The 25,370-nt window shown below is 45.7% G+C and overlaps 1 protein-coding gene across 2 annotated transcripts in view; it reads right to left on the minus strand.

Moving 5' to 3' along the window:
- Positions 1 to 25,370, minus strand: part of LRFN2 (leucine rich repeat and fibronectin type III domain containing 2) — a 171,583-nt gene that overhangs the window by 47,020 nt on the left and 99,193 nt on the right. Inside the window, exon 2 of one of the 2 annotated variants that reach the window (XM_055144552.1) lies at positions 15,530 to 15,668. The exons of the other annotated variant lie outside the window; for it this stretch is intronic. The gene's annotated coding sequence lies outside the window, so the exon portion shown is untranslated. The remainder of the gene's footprint in view (positions 1 to 15,529; positions 15,669 to 25,370) is intronic. 2 annotated transcript variants of the gene reach the window in all.

The following is a 25,370-nucleotide window of genomic DNA, read 5'->3' on the forward strand; positions in this document are numbered from 1 at the left end:
CAAAAAGAAATTCCTTGGCTCCAGGCTGGATCCCAAGACAGAAATCAGGTAGTAGGGATCATCTTCCATGCCAGGCAGAACAAGTGAAGCACAGGTTAGGTTTGACAGCTCCTGTGGGGCTGGTGAGGTGGAAGGTCTGTACTGTTCAGGTGCTCAGAGAAGGTTTTCATCAGTCCTGGGCTTCCCATACACTTTCCAAGGTTATGGAGGTAGGCAGCACTGTTCTCCCATTTTTTTTTTGTTGTTGTTCATCGATTTGCTCAATCAAGCACCAGTAACTGTTTTTGGCATATCGAACACGCCATGGGTAGCATGTCAGGATCTGCCATGAGGGCAGAGTACTCTCGGTAGCTTGCTGGTCTCTTCGAGAGGGATGGAAGAATCAAACCCAAGTCGACCATATGCAAGGCAAATGCCCTACCCGCTGTGCTATCGCTCCAGTCCATGGAGGTAGAGAGAGAGAAAGGTAGACTCCTCCCATTATGAGCTGCTATATCTCTCCTTTTCACCTCACATAAGCCACCCTGGAACCCTCTACTTCAAGTGGGAGTCACCTTTCCTATGACAACAAAACCTGTATGTGTGTGTGTGTGTGTGTGTGTGTGTGTGTGTGTGTGTGTGTTGAGGGGATGGTTCCCACAGTCAGCTCAACCCATGCTCAGCCCCCCACAGTGTCCTTTGTGCCCCTTTGTTCTATCTCTATCATCTGCCCCTGGGGTGGGGGTTGGGTTCAGAATCCTCAGGCTAAAGTATCTCACTGTTTTCCAGCAGCTTTGTCCTGCAGAATTGGGAGATCCTGATTTCAGGAACTCCAACCTTATTCCTCTCCTGGCCTGTCAGCAGGAAAGGAACTCCTCTCCATGGTTCCAAGGATTCAGTGAAACCCATTAACAAGTACAGCCCATACACAAAGTGTTCAGCGCCTGGAATCATCTCTCCCCGATCGTGATTGTCTCCCATAACCACAAGCCAGTTGTTCTCCATGACAGTAAGCCAGCTTAACCATTAACTAGCTTGTTTTGCTTCCATAACTTGTTTTTGCCGATCAGACTCCTGAAGTCCCTCACCTATTGTATCCATTGTCTCTCTATGATGTGATTTTTATTTATTTATTTTGGCTTCTGAACCACACCTGGCTAAGCTCAGGAGTGACTCTTGGCTCTCAGGGGACCATGTGGAATGCCAGAAATTGAACACAGGTAGACCACACAGAAGGCAATTGCCCAACCCACTGTACTATCTCTCCAGACCTTAGGATATAATTTTTCCCTTTATAAACTCATACCTGACTGTTCCCAGACTGCAAGCTCTTTGGAATGCTAGTCTATTTGCAGTTGCCGGGCTTTTAATAAAGACTCCAAATTCAGCCTCCCTATCAGGTACTCATCTGTCTCTCGTGAAATTCCCTTACAACACTGTGATTTTACAGGAGGGAGGGCAACAGTAAGTTTATGAATACAGTCCTAAGAAAAGGAATCATTAGTTTGTAAGGGTGGGCCTAGGTGGTACCTAAAATTAACCTTGATGAGCTCTGACCAGTAACCTAAATGATCGGACATCAGAGGATATTCATCTCACATCCTACTCCTGCTTTAAATTCAATAAAGAAATGCTCACCCACTTCAGTTTTGTTAAAAAAGGCTAGTAAGGGGAAATCTCCCTTCCTGCAAATGAAATATTTTTCTGATTTTGGCCCTTGTATCTCTGGTCTCTTGCTTTCTATCTAGACTGTTTGAGGACAAGATCCTGAATACCTGCTATAATAGATTATGTGAAACAAACCACATCTCTGTGTGTGTGTGAGTGTATTTAAAAGGAGTTTGTTGAGGATTAACAAATGTCTAATGAATTCAAATCTGTGACATAATAGAGCTGGGTAAATATATTTTAAGTAATCAGCATGGAAGATTACTGACAGAGAAGTGACTATTGAATCTTAATTAAAATTGTCTTCCAAGAACTGTCACTTATTATATTACTCTAATAACCAAACAAGAAGCTGCTTAAACCCCAAGTTGGGGCGGGAAAGGGGGCAGATGAGAAGATTGGGAGGAGAGGCATAATTACTGTAAGCCTGGAGTGGTAGGTTCTTTTTTTTTTTTTTTGCTTTTTGGGTCACACCTGGCAATGCACTGGGGTTACTACTGGTTCTGCATTCAGAAATTACCACTGGCAGTGCTCAGGGGACCATTTGGGAATCAACCCTGGGTTGGCCACCTGCAAGGCAAATGCCCTCCCCCACTGTGCTATTGCTCCAGCCCCCTGGGGTGGTAGGTTCTTGAGCAAGAGTTTGAACAAACACAAAGTGTCACCTGGGTCCCCCATAGCTTCTGGCAAAAGTGTGGATGGTGCAGAGAAGCAAGGAGAGTGGAGAGGAGAGTCTGATATTAGGAACAAAGATGCAGATGAAAGTGACAGGCAGGAGGGGCTGTGGGATTATTCCTTGGCCAAGCAAGAGCAGTGAAGGGGATGGAAGCTCTGAAACGGAGGCTGTTATCAAATGTCAAGATCAGAGGAGCTGCCTGGGCAGAGCAGGAAGCCAGTCTGCTGGGGATATCTGCATCTGAGAGTAGGTGTGGGGGAGGGGAATGAAGGAATGGGAGGACTGGGGAGGAAAGAACAGGCTTTTCTGGAGCTGCAGTGCCAGAGAGCACAAGTGAGGCCCAGGGAGCTGAGCAGGGTGAGCGTGGAGCCTCCCTGGCTTCTTCCAGGGGCCTCACAAGGCTCCTAATGTACAGAAAGCTCTGCTCCTAGGGAGAAGGACCCCTGCCCCCTGCCCTCTGGCTGCCCTCAGTTCAACAACCCTGTGCAGTGGGCAACCTGCTCTTTCAGACTTCCTGGTCCCAAGTGTTGCTACCCATTGGATCCAGCATGGAGGGAAGAAAGTGGTCCGGGCTCTGGCCAGATCCTCCCAGTAACATCCAAGACGTGAATTTAGCATGAAGCCTCTCTGGCTTCAGGATCCTAGGAGTAGAAGTGGTCCCTGGGGTGGTGTCTGCAGAGGGATGCTTGTTTCCACCACGGTATTGGTTCCTGACTGCCCCCCGCCCCGCCCCCTGCCCGGTCCACTCCACTGAATACCAGCAGGAGGGGGTGTGCCTGGAAGAGATGCTGGTGGTCTCAGAAGCAGAGCCCCTTGAGCTCAGATATACTTGCCTGTCAGGCCTGGATGGGGTTGAGTCTTTCTGTCACACACATCCACACAGATCCATCCACACACGCACACACACACATTCTCTCTTACACACATGCACACTCATATATGCATGCACATATACACATACACATAGTCACACACACACATGCACACACACTTTAAATATGCTGGCAATAAATATAGAATTGTAGAACAAGGCTGGTGGTTTGTAATCAGATTCTCCAGATGGGATTTTATATTTAAAACAAAAGGAGTGGTGGAGGGTGGGGTATGAGGCTGGGGTACAAACCAACAGGCATGGTGTCGACAAGGAAAGTTCCTGCTCCTTCACTGGGGATGGACTCCAGGCCTCCCTCCCCTCTCCTGTCCCTGTCCCCATCCTAGTATTGGGAGCTGTTTCCAGACAGAAGAGGCAACATTTAGCAGATGGCTGGCGCGACATATGTGATATCTCTCTACCCTGATTTTCATTTAAAAGATACCTTAGCAACCAGTGGAGGAGCCGCCGCCCCTGGAGCCTGTAAATCAAGTGAGATGCCTGTCTCTGCTTTGGGTAAAAAAGAATCAGCCCCTCCAGGGTGCTCAGGGCCAGCAAAGTGTGAATTAATAAGAGTGGGAGGAGGTCTGTCCACTAGGAGAGGCAGTAGCTCCTGTGCCTTCTTTCAGACGTGCCCTTGCAGGCCACTGACTGCACCCCATAAATCACACCACCCAAGGCCAGCCCTGCAGGGAGCTGCTCCGGGGGTGGGGGGAGGGATAGGGGGAGGGGGGCAGATTGGGGAAGGAGCCAGGGGATGCAAGGAGAAGGATGCTTGACTTTCAGACACTGGAAGGACTGCTACTCTGCTCTAGGAATTGCTGGATGATGGCCCAACCCCCACCAAACCCAGTTCCTCCTTCTGCCAGATTCTCAGGGAATAACACTTTGGGGGTTCTTCTAAAATGAGAAAAGTGAACTAGTATCAGAGATATGATTTCCTAAGGTCTTGATGCTGCACTGTATTAGAATCCTTCTAGAATCCTGAACACAGGATCATCATGCCTAAAGTGTGTCTGTGTGTCTGTGAGGGAGATCAGCTCCTGACTTCCCCAGTGATGAGGAAGGCACAGTCTCTGACCTCAGGAGCCACAGGCAAGGTCAGGTAACCCTGTTGTTGGATTCTGAGAGAGAAAGAGAAGGGGAGGCTGGAAGGGGAAGAGGAAGGGAGAGACAGGCAGACAGACGGATGGATGGACAGACTCTGATGATTGAGAGACAGACTCAGACCCCCAGGAATTTCCTTGTCCTCTGAATTTTCCTAGTTTCCTGGCTGTAGAAAAATGTCCCCAGCTCACCAATAGACAAAAGCATTCCCTGTGCTGTCCCCGAATAAACCCACGTGACAGGGACCACACCCACAGCAGTTTATAAAAAAAAGAATAATCCAAGCTAGGACTACAGGGAGGGAAAAGGGAAATGACATAACCTCAGAAGGGCAGAGAATCCATTTAGTCTGTTGAAACTTCTACTGTGCTTCATAAGCAGATGTAATCAGAAGTTGTTATTAAGTGCAGACCCACTCCTCACGCCTCTCCATGACAGCATTATCCTCTGTGTTAATGGATCTATAATGGCCTTCATCATGTTGCAGATTAATTATGTGTTTCCCTGTCTTCCACCTCATTCACCTGGGAACCCCCTCCTGGCAGAAAATGTTTTTGTTCAGCTCCAAATCCCAATAGAAAGAAGCCCTGTCTGACTTAAAGCAGACTGCTGGGATATGTGTGATGAGTGAGTGAGTGAGTGAGTGAGTGAGTGAGTGAGTGAGTGAGTGAGTGAGTGAGTGAGTGAGTGAGTGAGTGAGTGAATAAAATGAACACACTCTCTGGCATGGACACACCTTGTCTGTCACTGTCCTCACTTTCCACATTGACTTGATGCAGAAACCTGCTCAGCCCTCTCTGGGGAACCTCAGAGAAGCAATGCCACAGACTGTAGCTCCCCTTGGCCCAGATATGCTAGTGCAAGGATGCTGGATCAATTAATCCCTCTGGTCCCCACCCGCTGGGCACTTTCTATGCTGTCTCCTAGCCGTTCTCAGGGACACTGAGCCTTTGCAGTTACCTGCCCCTGACACATCCTATCATGGCTGGCTTCTTTCCTCCTCTCATGCCCTATACCTCTTCCCCTGTGTCCTAAATTCTCCCTAATAAACAAGTGATACTCAAAATCCTTGGTTTAGGCTGATTTTCAGGGAATTTCAGCCCAAGGCAACCTCTTAATTATAACTCATTTAAATAAAAGACCAACTGAGGCTGAGCCACTGTAGAAATGTCACAATGAAGGAAATAAAAATGCAACACATGCTTGTCAGTGCTTGGCAAAAAACTCTACTCTGAGACAGAAAGAAACATAGGACTTCATTCATAAGTGGTATATAGAGAAAGCAAACCCATGAATTACATAAAATTAAAAAATAGGTGATTTGACTGTAAAATAAAATTGTAAGCAATATTAAAAATAAAACAAAAATTATACTTTGGGGACTATATGATAAAAATAGATTTTTGGACCATAAAATCAAAAAGAAAGACCAGAAGGAAAGGGGACAGAGGTGGGTTGATCGGGTAAGAGGGATCAACTGTATAGTGAGAATGAACTGGAATTAAACTTTTAGTGGTGAACTTAATGTAGTATATGCAGGTATTGATTTATAATGACACACATCAGAAACCTCCTGTCATATGCAATGTAACTTCAGACAGGAAAGGGTACATCCAGGATAGTATGGCTGTTGAGCAATGCTACTTCAAACAGCATAAAAAACTGGCAACTTAGTGAGGGAAGGAGCCCTTAGTTCCCTCTAAAATAATTGGAGGTCACCACTGTATGGAAACTGGCCCCACCCAATACCGGTGGCCCAAACAGTGCCTGCTAGCTCACTTCTGCCTGTATCATTGAGAGCCGCTGTGTGAATGAGTGTGTGTGACAGAATTAGAGAAGCCCACGTGTGGAGGGATAAGGAGTGAATGTAGAGGTGTGTATGTGAGGAATTAGGCATGTCTGACAGTGTCTGGAGGCACCTCCGTGTGAGAGTGAGGGGGTGTCACATGAATGGAGGTGAGTGAGCACACCACGTGTGTGCTTGAATGAAAGGTTGTGTGGGTGAGAGGGCTTGGTTTGGGGAACAGGGCCTGGATGTGAATGAGGCTGTGTGTGAAGGGAGGGTGAGTGAGGAAAGGAGATGGAGCAGAGTTGTGAGTTCAGCTTTCATAGAAACAAATGTCGTTTCACTGGCTTGTCGTCAGCTGCAAATGCATTCATCTCCATGGTTGCCTGTAATCTGTCTCTGCTTCAGTCAGCCACAGCTCACATCGCCCACTTAGGCCTCGGTCTCCCACTCTCTTGCCTCCTGTCAACTTCCTGTCCAGCCCTCAGGTGTGAGTGCAGGGCTTCTGACTTCATGCAGAGAAGTTCTACGCTTTGATTCAATCCTGATTTACCAGAGTCTTTCTCTCAAAAGCCCTTTGCTCCCATTTCAATCATCACTTAGAGTCCATCACATGGAGCAGGAGCTACCTGGGTACTGGAGTGACCACAGAGAATGAAGACGCAGATATATTTCTTGCCATTGGGTCCTTCCCTTTCCTTTGGCTCAGACCCAAGGTCTTCCCTAGCAGATTCATATCCAAGGACCCAACCTTGCCCGAATCTCAACCCTTTTGTTCTTCCTGCTACAAATCACAGAGCATCCCAAGGTTCACTGACTCCCGAGCACCCCCTCAAACACCTCTGGCCTTTCTGCAGTACATCCACTCAAGGAAGGTAGTCATTGTGGGGTCCTCTCTAGGACCAGGCTAACGAAGAGAGCAGTGGGGTGGATAATTGAAGGCAGCAGATTATCCAGAACTCATTTCCATTTGGCTGGGGAATGTTCACTCTATGATTTACTCTCCTCATTATGTCTGGCTCAAGAGAAAATTAAAATTGGCTTTTCTTCTTCAAACTATTCAGGTTATAAGGTAGGCAATGACTGGGTAGTGTTAAAGTTCACAGTAGCTAGAGGACATAATTATGGATTTATATCTAAACAGGAAGTTAGACTTAAAGATCACAGGTTTTTATCTCCCTACTCAAACTGGGACTCCCTCAGGCAAAGCTGTGTAGACCCCTCAGACTGGGGCTCCCTGAGGACAGGGCTTTGTCCCCTCATACTGGGGCTCCCTGAAGGCGGGGCTTTGTCCCCTCAGGCTGGGACTTCCTAAGGATAGGACTGTGTCCCCTCAGTCTGGGGCTCCCTGAGGTAGGACTATGTTTCCTCAGACTGAAGCACTCTGAGATCACGATTATGTCTGGACTCTATTCTAAGCACAGCCCGCAGATGTGCCTCCATATCTGAGGTTGATATCAGCAGCATTTTTGCTCTCCTTAGCCCACATTCGAGGTTCAGGTTCAGGTGAGAGCAGGCCTTCCTGATGTTTCATTTCCTGGGATATGCACTGAGGCTCCACAGGACAGCCCATCAGGATAGAGCGGGGAGGCACACAGGCTTGCCTGAGGGGGATTGTCTCACTGCTCAGGCCTACAATGCTCACTCTGCCCTGTTCTTACGCATTTGGTACATCAGGCACAGGGTTCCAGTGACATCTCTAATTATTAACATGAAAAGAAAGGCAAAATTGGTTTCTTGGTTTCTTGATGGGAGATCACTTGCTAATTTCATCTTTCTTATTAAAGGGGAACAGAGTTACCAAGACTCTCACATCTCCCCTCCCAGGTCTGGCCTATTGACTGTGGAACAAAATCCTCACTTGCTGACTGGCCTTGCCTTACAAAGTGATGTGGGAACAAGAGGGCATTTCTTGTTGGAGCTTCTTTTGCAGTTTACAGCTGCCACTCTCTCCCCAGGAGTCAGTTGGGCAAAACACAGTAACGACAGGTTTTTTTGTGGGGTTCTGAGACAGCTGTCCCATCACATACCTCAGTCAAACCAATACTAAGAGGGTGGCTGAGGGGTGGCTAGAAGTTCTCAGTACTCTGAAGGTAGGCAGTGTGTGTGTGTGTGTGTGTGTGTGTGTGTGTGTGTGTGTGTGTGTGTGTGTGTGTGTAGGATATATAGTTTGGAGGGAACCACCAGGAATAAGCACCTCTTTCATCCTGTCCTCTCACCTGCTAGGGCCTCCAAAGACCATACTCCAGAAACGAGAGGACCCAGGAGTCGGCATTAAGCTGTCCAGACAAGTCAGCCTAGTGGGGTGGAAACCCAGGGGTAAAAGTAAATGAACAAAGTTAAAATAATTCTCACAGAGAGAGGTGGGGTGCCCTCCCTGTTGTCTACTTCCCTGGGTGTTGGATCGAAGTGAAAGAGTAGGGGAAGAGGTGGGTGTGGACAGGAAAAGGCAGGAGAAAGAGAGATTAATCCACAGGAAACAATAAGCCCCACAGACTCCAGGGCAGTAAATATGAATTCAATTTGGTCTTGCCATATACACAGCCCAGTCTTCTTAAGCACTGACAGGCTGATCAGATCAAAGTCGCTGTTGCCACCAAGGCGGCACATTTAAATTTTTATTGCAAACACCAGGCTCCATTACCCTGGGATTTGCTCTCTGCATTCCTAATAACATCTCTTTTCATATTGGAACGGGAGCTCCTGCCTCCTGCCTCCAGCCTGAGAGAGCAGGCACGTGGTAAAGGGGTCCTAGTGTCAGGTACCAACCTCATCATGCTCTGGACTCCAGAAAGCTGCTTCATGCCTCAGTTTCCTCAGCTGGAGAAGCTAACTGGACACGTGTATGTGTGTAGATGCACCCATATAAACATGTGTGCATGTTTTATCAATTCAGACTCATTTCCAACACAAGTTTGTTGAGATTTGGGTGGGAAACAGTGAAGACTCAGACCTTCCTACTATCCCGGTCCACTCCTATCCCGAAACTTCAGTTTTGAGAGAGGAAAGACCTTGGCTGGCTCCTTCTCTGTGTTCAATGCTGATAAAAAGCATGTTGGGTTTCTTTGCACTTTTTTATTTGCAAACTTGATTCTGCCCCTACCCTTTAACACCTTGTTTTCTTCTCTCTTTAAATTGTGAGCCATATCTACTATTCTTGGGTATTAGTCTTCTACTCTGTTATTTTATATTCCACAGATGAGTGCAATCTTTCTATGTCTGCCGCTCTCTTTCTGGATTATTTCACTTAGCATGATACTTTCCATGTTGATCCACTTGCTCTCTTTCTGGATTATTTCACTTAGCATGATACTTTCCATGTTGATCCACTTATATGCAAAGTTCATGACTTCATCTTTTCTAACAGCTGCATAGTATTCCATTGTATAGACGTACTAGAGTTTCTTTAACCAGTCATCTGTTCTTGGGCAGGGAATACCAAGTAAATTGTGAGTGGAGATCACACGTGGTAAGGGAAATGTGCACCGAAAGTGGACTAGTGTTCGGAACATGATGGCCACTCAATACCCCTATTGTAGACCACAACACCCAAAAGGAGAGAGAGAGAGAACAAATTGGAATGCCCTGCCACAGAGGCAGGTGGGGTGGGGGGGATGGGATTGGGGGTGGGAGGGATACTGGGTTCATTGGTGGTGGAGATGGGCTCCCGAACACTGCGTGAGGGAAAAACAAGCACAAAATGTTTGAATCTGTAACTGTACCCTCACTGTGACTCACTAATTAAAAAATAAAAAATAAATAAAAAATAAAAAAAATTGTGAGCCATATCTGGTGATTCACTGGGATTACCCCTGGTAGGACTCTGGGGACCATATGTGTCACCAGGGATTAAGCCTCCTTAGTAGCCAGGATCAGCTGCCACACGCAATGCAGGAATCCTGCCCTTTGTACAATCTCTATGAATCTTTTCATCATCTTTCTTTTCTATCCTCTCTTTGAAAGCCTCTGACTTCACCTAATTCTTTTCTTCCTTTTCCTATTTGGCCTCCTCCCTGGAGAGAGCTGGAGCCTGACAGTGAGTTTTCCCTCCCCCACCCTCCTTCCTCACACACTGGGATGTGTCTGGTTCCCTGCCTAGACCCAGCCACACACCAGGATACAGCTGAGCACTGCTTTATCCTGGTACCAGGGTATGGGAGTGGGACAGACCTGGAGGGGCAGCTCCCCACTTCTCAGAGGAGTGTATGAACCCAACAGGGGCTGTGGTCCAGAAGAGGAAAGAAGCATCTCCCATGATCCTGGCACCTTCCTGAGAAGCTCACTGCAAGCACTGGAAGCATCTTGCCATTTTACCATAGCGGACACTGAAGCTTCATGCTACATAACTTGCTCAATGACTTATGGCAAAAGTTGAGCTGCTATTCCAGCCAGGCACGCCCTGTCCTTCCAGAACTATTCTCGGAGCTAAGTACTCTTTGTCTTCTGGGAGATCAGAGATCTGGGGTCACTTGAGCCCCGGAGCCCCAAGACAACCCATGCTTGCAAGAAAACCATTAAAACATACATAAGGCAGAAGCCAAACAGGAGTCACTTTATTACCAAACACTGAAATGAGAGAGCAGAGAGAGCCACTTTAGTTTTGGGGTCTGGAGCCCCACTGAAAGTTCAGAGGGTCAATGAGAGAACAGGGAGGGCTGACGGGGACTGTGCTTTGAAGAAGTATTTAGTTCACATCCCTGGATTCAGTACTGAGGAGCTTGCTGGTTTGGAGAAGGGACCCACAGCTTTCTACTCTGCATAGGTAGTGATGCTTGGATGAAGCCTCAAGGTTTGTATTTCTTCCCATAAGTAGTCTGCCAGCAAGAATTCCCCACCCACCCTTATCTCCACCAGCTTCAGGGATCAGTAGTGAATATAAAGCCTTTGGTCCTTGTCTTGGGGTGAACACATCCATCCCTTCCTCCTTGCTTCACTGCCTCAGATGTACAGGGGAAGGGTGGTGGGTACTGAGAAATGACGAATTCTTTTCCAGCCTTCAGAGGCCTCTCTTTGCTGCAACATTCAAAAAGGTCAAATAAATCAGTGGTTAAAATATTAAAGGCTGATTCTGAGAGGGGGAATTCTGCACTGCCTTAACCATGGGCTGTGCTCCTAATAAAATTGTAGGCACTACCCCCTGACTTGTGGAGGTGGGTTTGGAGAGATTGCAAGGCTGACAGAGCCTAATAGCTTCTCCTAATTCATATCACATAAGTGCCTCCTGCCATTTGACATAAAACAGAGCCAGGGAAAATGAATGCCTCTGGCTTAAGTTCCCATGTGAGGAGGGAAGCTTGGATAAAAGCCCATAGAACAGGGAAGGAGGAGTATATTTTGCTAAAATAAGGAAATAAAGGCAACTTGCTGCAGTAGAATAGAGGAGTCGTGGGAATACAAACTAAAGATGGGTGGGGAATCAAATCAACCAGTTCTTCCTTAGCACCCAACTCAGAGCTCTTCCCCTAAGGAGGGGGGGGGTCAGAACCTCTGTAGCCTCTAATGCCTGTTCTTCCCTTATTCCCCATTAAGAAGGGAAGAATTACATAATCCCTAAGAATTCTTGATTCTTCCCCATTAAGAAGAAAAGTATTAGATAATCCCCAAGAATTACTTGGCCATCAGGCCCTGCCAAATAAAGACTACATCTCCCAGACTCCTTTATGCTAGCTCTGTGTCATATGAATAAGTTCTAGCCAATGGACTATAAGAAACATGTTATACCAAGAAAAGTCCTAAGGAAGAGGAACCTCTTTTTTTGTCATTCCCTTTCTTAGACTGGAAGGAGATGCATGGGTAGTGCTCTAGCAGTTAGTTTGAACACTGGGGTAGAAGGCATGTGTCGGAGATGCAGAACAACAAAACATAAGGAGCTTGATACCTAATGCTCATGGCATCACCACACAGAGCTCTACTCCCTACAGATTTTTGTTTTCATTATAAATTTTTATTTTTATATAGTTCCATAAGAAGTTGCAAAAAATGTAAGAGTTCTTATAGACCACCAAGCATTCCCATTTGCCCCTGTGTTGAGCTTGTATATTCCTGTAGTACAATGTCATAGCAGGAACAAGGCTGTCATGTATGCAAATATAGATCTTCCTCTATTTTAGAAATGAAGAGGTATAAACTCTTACCTCACTTGGACTACTCCTGTTCTATAATCACTAACAATAAAATATATTTTTAACTGATATAATCTCTACAAAGGATAAGATGGCAGCCTAGCTCTAGCCCAAGGCAGGCAGAAAGTCCAGTCAGATGCTGGGATAACCAAACATCCCCAGGGCAGTGAGGAATACTTGAGAAGAACAAGAGGGAAAGACACTACAAGATTTTTGCCCCAGGGTGGTGTGGAGAAGGACTATCCCCCTCCTACCTGCTCCCACACTGGCCTGTTCTTGTCTCATCCCTAACTGTACTCACACCCTTCCCTTGCTAGATTTCTCTCTATGCCCACCTTATGTCATCCAGAGCTTTGTATCTCCTCACGAGTTCCCAGAGACTTGAGATGCTCATTAGAGCTGCTGGCTCCTGGCCCACCAAAGTCTCGTGTTGGGAGAAAGGAGTGAAGGCGGGTGACATTTGTTGGTATTTTCAAGTCGGGTGAAAACAAACAAATTGCACTGGAGTTAAATGTCAAAGGCCCCTGAGCAGATTGCAAGGGAGGGAGGGAGGGGAATCTTCTCTCAGGGGCAGGCTTCTCCGTGTCCATGAGACATGCAGCTTAGCCTGCGGGGAGGCCATGTGGGTGGCATTTGTCCATGCCCCATTTCATCGTGCTGTGAACAGCCCTGATCTGCTTAGAAACTAATTCCCGAGTGAAAACACTCCTTTGTCTACTCATCCAGATAACAGTTCCTGAGCACACACTACATGCAAAAACCAGGGCCATCTGTGCTGAGACTACTCATGACGAAGTAGACCCTCCCTGATGCAAAAGGATCTCTTTCAGGAAGTACACAAACAAATAAGAAGAAAGTGATCCTCATCATTAGGGATAAAGGTTCTGTGGATTCACAGATGAATGAGATTGAAGGAGAATCAGGAAGCTCTTCCACAAACTGACTGAAAGACATTTAGATGTATGTACAAAGCTGTGGGTTGCAGGCACAGTTCATGTCACCTGAGTACTGAGGCCTCTCCACTATCCCTATTAGCTTTACTCTTTAGTCCCTGGAAGCATTTCTGGGACCTATGAATGGACCGAAATTGTGTGCCGAATTCCATGTGATCATACATTTTTTTTCTTGTGAAGACTGTTCACAGCCTTCATCAGGATCTCTAAAATGTAGATAATCCTTCAAAGAGGATTATCAATCCCCAAAATCAATCCCTATAGCATATGAATTGTTTTTAGTTTAAGGGAATTTGGAGCCAAGAAAGTGGGGAAAGTTTTTTTATTTCTTAACCTCTTATTTTTTTCTCTCTCTTTTTGGGTCACACCTGGCAATGCACAGGGGTTACTCCTGACTCTGCACTCAGGAATCAACCCTGGTGGTGCTCAGAGGACCATATGGGATGCTGGGAATCGAACCCAGGTCGGCCACGTGCAAGGCAAATGCCCAACCCACTGTGCTATCTCTCCAGCCCATTTTAACCTCTTCTTTAAGTACCTAAATGAATTTATACAGAGAATTTATGTGCTGAGAAGAAAACAATTACCGAGAAACTTTTGCATCAAAAATGCTCTGCATGACGTGGCAGGTAGTACCTGCTCCTCTCATATTCTTGACCTGCTTTTCTCCCCTTTGGGCACCAGGCTCTCCTAACTCCACATGGAATTTGGAAAGGAGGGAGCTCATAGATCCCAAGATCATGTCCTTTTAGAGTCATGTTTTGGGTACTTTTATTAATCTGTCTTATTTCGCTCAAGTATTAGACCAGCAAAACGTAAACTATATGGGAAAAGGGGGAAAGTTTTCCTCTCTTCTTCCTCCAATGCTGAGTCCCTGTTCCAGAAGCTGACCAGAAGTAAGATCTCCCTGTGCTTGAATATTATAGATCTAATTGAATCTATTCCAGAAGAGAAGTTAGATTTTTCTTAACATAAAAGTTAGGTATTTTTTCTTTCGTTTCTCTTTCTTTTTATTTTGCTTTGTTTTTGGCTATACCTTGTGATACTCAGGGGGTTACTCCTGGCTCTTCAGTTAGGAATTACTCCTGGTTCACTCAGTAGACAATATGGGATGCCAGAGATTGAACCTGGGTGGGCTGTGTTTGAGGTATACTCGCTGTACTACCCGTTGCCTTACCCACTCTACTATTGCTCTGACCCCGAAGTTAGATATATTTGCATAAATTTTGATTCCTAAGACTTGCATTATCTGCCAGATCTAGGGAGACTAATTCACTCCAGTTGGGTAGAGTAAAGATCAGCAACTTATAGAGAACTGGGGGAAGGAAGGACGCAAGCTCCTCTCCAGGAGACCAGCATCTTCTGCTTATACCTGGTTTCTTGGTGATTAAATTATCAGTCCTCTCACTTAATGAACATCTCTCTAGCCTGGTCACAAGGCCCGTGTTAGGGAAAGCAGACATTTCATTAACGGGAATTCAGTGACACTATGTTTATCCTGGTTTTCTGGCAATTATTAGAAGTCCATGTGGTGAGCAGCATCCTCATGTGAGACTTGTCTGGCTCATCACAAACAGACTCTCCTCAACTCCTGACATGTACATGTCACTCTACGTGACCAGAGAAGGCAAGAAGCCCCTTGCAGGAGAGCCCAAAGCACAAAGGGGAAGACCGTGTCTGCATGTGTCCTTGGACCAGGACCACTCTGGCCGCGGAGAGATGAGAACACACAGCACTGCTCCCTCTCAGAGCAGAAATGAGACAGTCCTCCAGAAACATCACTTAATTGTGATTGGCAAGCCTCTCTCTCTTAATCAACACAATGGGCACCACAAGTTGCCACAAAGGTCACCATGATTTACCTTTCTTCATGGTGAGAAAGAGGTACAGGGAAGAGACCAGGGACATTCATCAAATTTGGAGGTTCCAAGAGTGTACAATCTTTCTTCCCCAGTGGAAGCTTTCTGGGAACCCAGAATGAGATGCAGACAGATTTGCCATGAAAGGTAACTATGCACATCAGAGTTAAGCCTGCTTACCTCCTCGGTGTCTGTGGCCCAAAGTTAGTCAGAGTTGGTCAGCATCAAACTTCAAGATTAGCGATATCCTGGGCCAATCATGCCACTGGCTCACTCCAGTAATACTACTGACATCCCAAATGATCAGTGATCACTGATCAGATTTAATCACTTCCATTTCCAAATCAACAGTGGCCAATGGCATAATTAAATAGGGTCTGAGGGTGGAAATGTTTGCATTGGTGAATTTAGCACAACTGGTTTCTTTTCTCAGTGCACCCTGATGTGTGTGAGAGAGAAGTATATTTCAGTCTACTTTCTCCGAATGGAAAAAGGAAACCAGACTCACCTGATTGTTCCATCAGGTCTAACAATTTATGGTGGCGCTCACAGTTCGCAACAAGGAGAGAAATGACTGCTGCTGACATTAGGGAGTTTCCCTGGAGCCAGTGCCACGAACAGGAGGGCATTACTATCCATGAACACTGCTGTATCACATGCAAAGGGATGGGAAACACAAGAAGAGGGAAGGAGGGAAAAGAAGAGAAAGAGAAGGGAGGAGGCAGGGAAGGAAGACAGAAAGGGAAGGGAGAATGTGAATGAAGAATGGACAACTTACAAAACTTTAAAAAATGAAGTTCTGGCATTTCACCCAGCCCCTTAAGACAACAGACTATAGCCTTGAGCTACTTTTGCAAATAAGAGTGAGTGCTTGCCACGTGGAGGAGGCTATTTGTGCCCTCTATGGAATGGCCCTTTCCACATGTCTGTCAGTGGAGGCTCCAGGTTACTATAGCAAGCAACCTGGGTGCTTCCATGTGGGTCCCCTATCAATAGCTGTCATCTTAGAAATATCATTGATTATATCAGTAAACTTGAGGGAGAAGACTAAAGAGGAGGAGGAGAGCTGATCAATGCAGATGTGGCAAGAAGGGTGGGGGAAGATGAGCTGCCATGTATCTCATCTATAACCTACAAATGGAGGATAATTCCTGAGCTCTCTAGATAAAAAGTATCTAAAAGTGTCTAAGAAGGACAAGGGGTATCATCCATGGACACTGCTAGCAAAGCCATGACCACTCTAACTCCAACACAGTGGAAGACCCTTTCTTCCTCCAGACAAACACACACACACACATACAAAACTCTGAGTTGTCCAGAGTCAACTCAGGAACTTTGTTACCTACCCTTGTGTTTAAAATAAAAGCCCTCATTTCTCCCCAAAAACATTTTGTCCAGGAAAGCATAGTCAGGACTGGGTATTGGGCAGAAGAATATGAAGTTTCACTTATAAATGTTTCAGAGTTTTTAATTTGCCAGGATCACTCATACTGACAGTCCTCTACAACAAATTAATTCCAAAGTTCCTCATGATGAGTACAAGTTCAAAGCCAGTGTGTTTGTCAATTTCTAGCTCAAAAAAAAAAAACTGCCACATCAGTTTCTTCAGGTCCAAGTACCCTGTGTGAGGTTTAGATTGGAATATCCCTCTGCTCCATCCCATCTTAGTAGCCATGCTTTACTTTCTACAGTTGGGTCCTGGGCCCAGCGGGGGTGTAGACCAAGGGACAGATGGCCAGACCCACGGCTAAGGTTGGAAAAACACTATTTTAAATCTCCCTCCAAAAAAGGGACCCTCACTCAATGCTGGTGGGAATGCCAACTCATCCAGTTATTTTGGAAAACAATATGGACATTCCTCAAAAAACTAGAAATTGAGCTTCCGTATGACCTGCAACACCATTTCTGGGAGTATACCTTGGGGGCCTAAAAATACACATCAAAAACACCATCTGTACTTTTATGTTCACTGCAGCACTATTTACAACAGCCAGAATCTGGGAAGAACCTGAGTACCCAACAACAGATGTATGGATAAAGATACTATGGTACATCTACACAATGGAATACTACACAACTAGTACTGATAGAAATGAGATAATAAAATGTGCCCATCAATGGAGAATATCTGGAGAATATCATGCTGAGTGAAATGAGTTAGAAGGAGAGGGAAAAATAATAGAATGACTGCATTTATTTATGGGATATTAATAAAAACAGTATGAAACTAATATTTAAGGCCATGGAAAATGGGTTCAGGTGGACTAGACAGTGGTTGGTTAGTGGTGTGGTAGATGGAAAGTAGTTAAGAGAGAGGAGTGTCTACTATGATAATACTAGTTGGAAATCATCACTCCGAACACCAACTGAGTGTTGAAAGCAGGTAAAGCAATACACATGATAAACTTTCAGCATCTGTGTCACAAACCATAATCTCTAAAATGAGAGAGAGAGAGAGAGAGAGAGAGAGAAGAGAGAAGAAAGAAGAGAGCTTCCTGCCATAGAGAGGCAGGCTGGGGTGGGGGTTGTGGGGGTTGGCTTGAAATGGTGGGAGGAAAACTGGGAACACTAGTGCTGGTAAATTACACTGGTGGAGGGATGGGTTTTGGAACATTGTATGACTGAAACCCAATCATGAACAGTTTTGTAATACTCTATTTCATGGTGATTCAATTAAAAAAATCTCCCTCCATGACTAGCAAGCTCAACGTTGTTATTGATCAAGGAAATATAAATGACTACAATCCAGTACCTTTTTTTATTGAAGCACTTGCCAAAATTTTAATATCAAAAAATGACTAACCAATAAAGTTGGGGTGGGGGAGGGAAGTGCAAATTATGAGAAAAGTATTGGAAGAAACTTTGCCAATATTTATAGAAATTTCAATATATTTATTAGTCTATATCAAGAAATTATTCTAGGGACTGGAGAGTTATCCTAAAGGCCTGAAGTACATGCATTACATGTGAGTGGCATGGGGATCAATTCTTTGCACTGCCTGGTGCCTCAAGCACTGTCAGGAGTTTTCCTCAAGCACTTGTGTAGCACCCTCCCAACACACACACACACAAAAAGCAATCCCACAAAAGGAATTTTTCTGGAGGCTTAGGATGTGACCTAGAGGTGGGACATATGCTTCTAGAAGCGTAGGTCCAGTCCTGATGACACACCCTCCATGAAAGGGAATGTATTCTAACCTCATACACAGAGGTTCAATTCAAAATCTTGTTAGTTCTTCATTTAAAAATAGCCAAATACTGCTCAGATGCAAATGTTCACCCTCAGCCTAACCAAAGAAAATTCCTGAGTTGCAAAGTCCATGCACCATGAGTTCCTACTTGTTCTTCTGCAAAGGATACACACACATGATATCTATATTTACATCTGCCTCTCCCTCACTAGCTGTATCAGTTTCTATCTTAAATATCTATTTTCTGTCTCTGATTGTATAAGCCACAAAGTTTTTGGAAGGACACAAAGCTTATGATTTCTTGGGCAACTGTAACTGGGAATCTGGGGCATGAAAAGACTTTAACTTCATTATAGCCACATCTATTCTTTTTTTACTGTTTCCATTTTTTATTTAAGTGTACTATCTTTATGATTAAGAAATAGTTATAAAGGAAATGCCTTAAATAAATGAATGTATCTCTCTGCTTCTCTCTGCACTGTCATTGCTCTTGCTATATCCTCACCACCACTATTGGCCTGTGGGTAGAGCTCCCAGGGCCCTTTCCATGCCCCCACGTGGGCTTCCCTTTGTGGTACCCTGCATTGTGTATCATAGACTTTCTGATCTCAGGCCTCCACTCCCTCCCTGGCCACCAGTCACCGGGGAAGTCCAGGAAGACAGGTGTGGACTGGAACCAGACCCTACATCCCATGGAATGAGTCCTGGATTATAAGAAAACTCCTAGGGAATCCACGACACAACCCAGAGCTGGGAGAAAATGACCTCCACCTCCAAGGGGCTGATGTGAATCACTGGAGAACAGGAGACTCTCGGGCTCCTCCACAGTGAAGATTCCCCATCCAACCAGTCCTGAGAAATGTCTTGGTTTTGCTCTGATAAATGCCTGGCCCTGCCTTACTGTGGTTGTCTGAGGGGTGGGGGAAAGGGCAGAGACCTCCCCATTCTTCTTGGCCACTCTTCTCTCTGTCACTGTCTGGGGACTGTAACTCCCAAATAAGTTTCAGCATTTAATCCCTATTCTAGACACCTCAGATTATGAAAATTCCTCTGGTACTTGTTTGCTCTAGACATTTGCATGCTCTAAATTGAGGGTACCAGAACTGATCTGTCCTTTTGGCTAGAGCCCAACTTGACCCGAGGAAGAGTTGAAGATAGAAATAACTATGGTACAATGCCATGGTAGGATGAATTATTGAATACCATAGTAGGGGAATCTTTAGTTTTTGTTTTTTTGGCCCACACCCAGCTGTGCCAAGTAGTCACTCCTGGTAAGACCAGGAGGACCACATATGTGATGGGAATGAACTGAGGCTAGCCATGTGCAAAGTAAGAACCCTATCACCGGCACTGTTTCTCCAGTCCCTCGAAGGAACTCTTGAATACTAAGGTAGAACCCAGAGAGTCTCCATGAATACTATCCCCAAGAGAGTCTCAGGGCGAGGAATAGGATGTGGGGACTTCCAATGTGACAGAACCCACATCTGTCATGATATCACATGATACATATAAAATGGGATTTTGCCTATGATAATCAGGAGACTCTCTAATCAGTTGATTTTGAATTCAGCAAAAGAAAGATTGCCTCCTTGCAGGGCTCTGATTTAATCTGGAATTATATTAAAAGGGAGCTACCAATGTGTTAGAAATAGAGTACAGTGTAAGGCACTTACGTTGTGCATAAATAATCCAGATTTGATCCCTGGCACTCCATAAGTCCCCTGAACCTTTCCAGGAATGACTCCTGAGCACAGAGCCAACAATCAGCCCTGAGCACTGCTGGTAGCTCCAGCCACCCAAAAAAGGAGTTCAGCTCAGTATACAGTCAGAGAATCACAGATGTGAGAAATTTCTCCCAAGTGCCTTGAATAGGGAAAATAGTCAAAACAAAGAACATGTGGGCCAGGGATGGCAGGCATCCCCAGGGGACTATGGAAGCCTCCCTCTGATAAGCAAGGATAGATTCTGGTGACGGGGAGGGAGACTGTTCAGGTTCTGATCTACAAGCACAAAGAACTGAATTCTGCCAATATCCGCAAAAAGTTGGGAGGGGAGAGTTTCCTAGCCAAGCCCTCAGTTAAGAGGGCCTTTACTTCAGGTATGTGGGACCCTGAGCAGAGGCACTGCAGGAACAGTGATGGGGACCTTATGTGTTGGTTTCTCTACACTGCTGTCCTGAGGTAATCTGGAAGGCAACACTATAAGTTGATATGGTCACACATCTTAGTGACAGGCATGGGTTCTGAGATGTCATGAGGTGATGGCATTGCCGTGTGAACCTCAGAGAGTGTCCACATACTGATCTGGAGGCTACAGCAAACAGGCTCAGAGGTTTGTGGGGCAGGCTGCACCCGAGCTTCCACATACCAGCAAGTGGGATTCACTTTAGAATAAAAGGAGGGGGCATCTAGAAGTCCCAAAATTCTGAAGAGGAAGACCTTCAACTCTGGGCCATGACCTAAGGACATAGACAGAGAGCAACCTGGCTGAGACAAACAGGTTTATTTCCTAAGCTGGGAAGAGCCAGAATCTGCAGTTCCTCTGAGACCTGGGACTGGAGAGGGGGTAGGAAGAGTGGGCTAAGGGGTACCTGGGGGAAGTCTGTTCTCACGGAGGGCGTAAAATCACCATGATGGTATTGGTGGGGCTGCAGTGACAATCTCTTGCCTGTTGCAGTCAATGGAGTTGGCATAGTTTTGGCTGATCTGATTCTTAAGAGCCACAGAGAAGTGTTCTCGCTGTTTACCAGGAAGGAGACAGGTTTGGACCCAGATCTAAAACTTCTGACTCCCTCCCTCCCAGGAGGGACAGAAAAGAGGAAGATAAAGAAGGAGTGACCTGGGACAGTGAGTCAAAGTCACAGAGTCTCAAAGGCAGGGGTCCTGCTTTCACAGAGTGACTCTGGCCTTTGGAAATGGAATTCCTGGAATTTCAGGATCTGCATCACCCACAGGCTTTCCTCTAGCTTAGAAGAATTAGGCTGTTTCTCTTCATCAAACCCAATCTCCCATAGGCTCCCCCACCCTCTTTTTTCCTTCTGCCTCCTCTTTGACTCACCCTGCCCAAAGTTTCCCTCTTAACCCCCAATGTCTGCCCACCAGCAACAACACCCCCACCGCATGGATGATGATCCCACCTCTAAGTCAAGAGAAAATAAGTGATCATCAAGGAAGGTTCCCACAGCCAACATGCAAAGGGAGATCCTGATTTATGTGGACTGGGGGCTGAAAGGGAGTTAAGATGCCTACTCTAGAAGCAAACCCAGCATCCCACCAGGAAGTTTTGAATATGGAATTAGCCATTTTTTTATTCCCCAAATGTCTATGTTATATATAAATATTTACTATTATAGCTGGGGGAAAGGGGCTTATCTTACTGTCAACCCGGTTTTGATTATATCAAAACTGAAATAAGTTTCTTTTTGATGTTTGGGGACCACATCTAGCAGTGTTCAGGGTTTACTCTTGGCTCTGTGCTCAGGAGTCACTCCTGATGGTGCTTAGGGAGCCATCTGTCATGCTGGGGATCAAGCCAGTGTCAGCCATGTGCAACATAAGCACCTAACACTATGCATTATCTCTCTGACCTCAAAAATTTGTTTTAAAAAGCTGAAGGTGGGACCAGAATGGTAGTGCAAAGGGAAGGACTGCCTGCTCTACATTTATGAGGCCCAAGTTTGATTCCTAGAGCATAACTAGGAGTAAATCCCTAACACTATGGGGGGGAGGGTCTCTCCCTTCCATATACACATAATGGAGTCTATGAGAGCACTTCCTAGTGCTTGGGGCCTTCCATAAACTACAGTGTGCTGCTCAGCCCAGCAATGTTCAGGGCCATACACTATGTTCTTTCTTTTTATTTATTTATTCATTTTTAATTGAATCATCGTGAGATACAGTTACAAAGCTTTCATATTTGAGTTTCGGTCATACAATGATCGAACACCTATCCCTCCACCAGTGCACATTTTCTACTACCAATATCCCCAGCATCCCCCCACCATCCCACCCCACCCCCTGCCTCAATGGCAGACAATTTCCCTCCTACTCTCTCTCTCTACTTGGACATCACGATTTGCAATACAGATATGGAGTGACTGCACTCATTTGTGGAATATAAAATAACATAATATGAGACTAATATCCAAGGACAGTAGAGACAAGGGCCAGGAAGATTGCTCCATGGTTGGCAGCACGTTATTGAATACTGAGCTCAGGGCGCCTTACTCAGGGCAGTCTTATGCTCTACCACTTGAGCTGTCTCCCCAGCTCCTGCAGGGGCCATGGTTTTGTAGTCTGACTAGTACTGAATTTTGCTATCTCTGCCCTGTTCCTCTGCCTGCTGTAGAATCAGAGATTCTGTCTGGTCAGTGGACAGTGGACAGCAAGCAGCAATAAGCATCATTGTCAGAACTGATTATCGAGTCTCTCTCCTGTCTACAACAAGAACCAGTCTCCAGAGGATGAAGCTATAGGAATGAAGCCATCACCTGCCACATGCTTGAGAACTACAGTGGAACGGGGCTCCAATCTCTCAGGCTTCAGTGGATAACTGTGTGGAGGACAAACAAGCCTTTGTTAATTGAAATACAGAGGTTGAGGGTGCCTATTGCTAAGATGGAGCTAGTTTATTCTAACCAAACCACTGGTCCACTTCACTAAACTCTTCTGTGACATGAGGAAAAAATTGCCCCAGGCCCCCCACTATGTGAGGAGTGGTGAACTCATAGGTGACTGCCCAGAAGTATAAATATATTTATCCCATGATATTGGAGCCAGGGATGTTCACTGGAATAGTAGTTTTGTTACTACATGTGCTATTGGGGTTTCTTATTTGTTTGTTTTGTTTTCTGGTCCTGCTTCCCATGCTAACAGACACTGATGGCCCTGGAACAGGGAGCAAAGAGGTGAGTGCATCTTCTATGTCCTTAAATACAGCTGCACTTTCCAGATTCTGTGAGTTGAAAGCAGTCATGGTAGCCACACAACTCCAAGTGAGCAGAGGAGCATAATTGTCCAGGGGAGAGGAGCCACAGATGCAAAGAGCCAGGATCTGCACTAGAGGAGCCGTCAATGACAGCTGCTCCATCCGCCTGAAGCAGCAACTCAGGTGAGTGAGCTTAAAAGATACACTATAATCTGACTACCAATTAGCCACTCTCCTTGGGGACTCTATCTCATGGCACCTTCACCTTAATCCTTATACTTCTACAAATGTTTTGGATCATTTTCACACACATTCTGAGAACCAACAAAAATGACTGCGAAGGAAGCACATTTTCCTGCTTATGAGTTTGGCTAAAGATCTCTGCCTTGCCTGGCATCTCTCCTGGACAGGGATGGCTCTTTTCACTCTCCTGGGGATTCAAGGAAGCATCTTGGTCACCACCTTCTCAACAAAGCAGACAAACTTGGAACCAAGAGATTGTACTGGAGTGAGGAGCTTGACTTGAACAAGTGATATATAATGCCCCTTGTAACTTGCAGTAAAATTTCACATTACAAGAAGATTATCTTTTTGTGTAAATAGAGACATTAGGGGCCCAGATAAAAAACACGCTTCTATATGAGCTTCTTTGGGTACACCCACCCTTTGTGCCTTGTTGGGGTGAACATGAGTAATTTAGGCTGTGGAGTGGCTGCAGAGAGAACATCTCACACTATCTCTGGCATTCTTAAAGGGAACTCAACTCTCCTGAAGATACCAGATTTTCTCGTCCCACTCACCGGTGATGAGGAAATGCCGCACAGAAGTAAAGCTACCCAGATAAAACCAATAGAGAAGAGACTCCAGTTTGGGAAGCTGCCGCTGCAAGCCGGCAGTTACTGCACAATGCTGTCTTCATTCATCAGCGGGCTGAGCAGCTGCCCGCCATGCTGGGCACAAGGCAGTGCCCACCAGTGGGAGCAGTGGCCAGTTCAGAAGGGTCTGCATAAGCTCCTGTGCGCAGCCTCATCCCGGCTCCTGGCTTGCTACAGTTCCTCCCAACAGCAGGCTAGAGCTTTGAGTTATCCAGCTGAGACCAAAAAACAATCCTGACAATTAAATCAAACATCTGGTCAATGTAGTGAGAAATCAGTCACCAGGGGTCTGGTCACAGACCCAGGGTTCCTTCTAGGCATGGATTTCCCCCCCTTGGAAGAGAGTCGCTTTCCTAATTCCCATCCCCTAATTTGCATGCTCCCCTCTGATTGGCTGATGAGACTCACGCCTCACACCGCTCTGAAGGACCTCTCACAAAGCGAAGAGGGGCAAATTCTGCTGCTGCTCTAAAACGTGCTTTAGAAGAGGGAGATGAATCTAGCCTAGACCCAAAAAAAGCACATTCCCAAGCCTGTGGTAAGTTCCGTGTTGCAATGCTGTAGAAATGCAAATTGCCATAATAAATGCCGATTATCCCAATTACCTCTAATTGTCTGGCTTGTGTAGCAAGAGCATTACCGTAGGAGGGGAAGATAAGGGAGTGGTGTATTTAACACACTATCCTGTCTAGGGAGTTGAGTACAAATGAGGGAGGTGAGGCAGCCCAGGAAGTCCCCTCTGCAGTCCCTGAGACTGATTGCCTTAGAGAGAGATGGTGGGGGTGGTCCACAGTATTCCACAGTAACCCAGCTGCTTGGGGACCTGCTGATGCAGTGACATCTTTATGAGATGGTCATTAACTGCTATTTTAGAAATTGGCCGTGTACTTCAGAGATAAGGGCTTGTTCTCCAGGTCTCTCTCCTTCTGGCCAGCTGGGTCTGGAGACCAGCAAGGGGGAGAAGGGAGGCTATTGGATGAAACAATGACATTATTTTCCATCAATGTAATGTAAAATTTGATTTGTACATTTATTTAATCAACCCACCAGGCATCCAGGAAGCAGACATTAGATGCCAGGAATCTGGAAATACAGAATTTGAGAGGTAAAAAAGTGACGATAGAAATGATTCACACCACTGCATGTAAAACAATTGTGCCAGTGATTTCAATTCCTTTTTGTATCAAACACTATACTGGGTTTCTATTCCTCTATCAGGCACTGTTCTAGAACCACAGAACAGAGCAGTGAATAAACAGGCCAAAGGGAGATAAAAATCCCTGTCTTCTCACATGCCACATTTTGGTCCAGGGAGACAAAGAACAAATGAGATAAACACCATAATAGAAGGTGACAA

The sequence above is a fragment of the Sorex araneus genome, chromosome 7 (assembly GCF_027595985.1).
Source record: "Sorex araneus isolate mSorAra2 chromosome 7, mSorAra2.pri, whole genome shotgun sequence".
Lineage (NCBI taxonomy): Eukaryota > Metazoa > Chordata > Mammalia > Eulipotyphla > Soricidae > Sorex > Sorex araneus.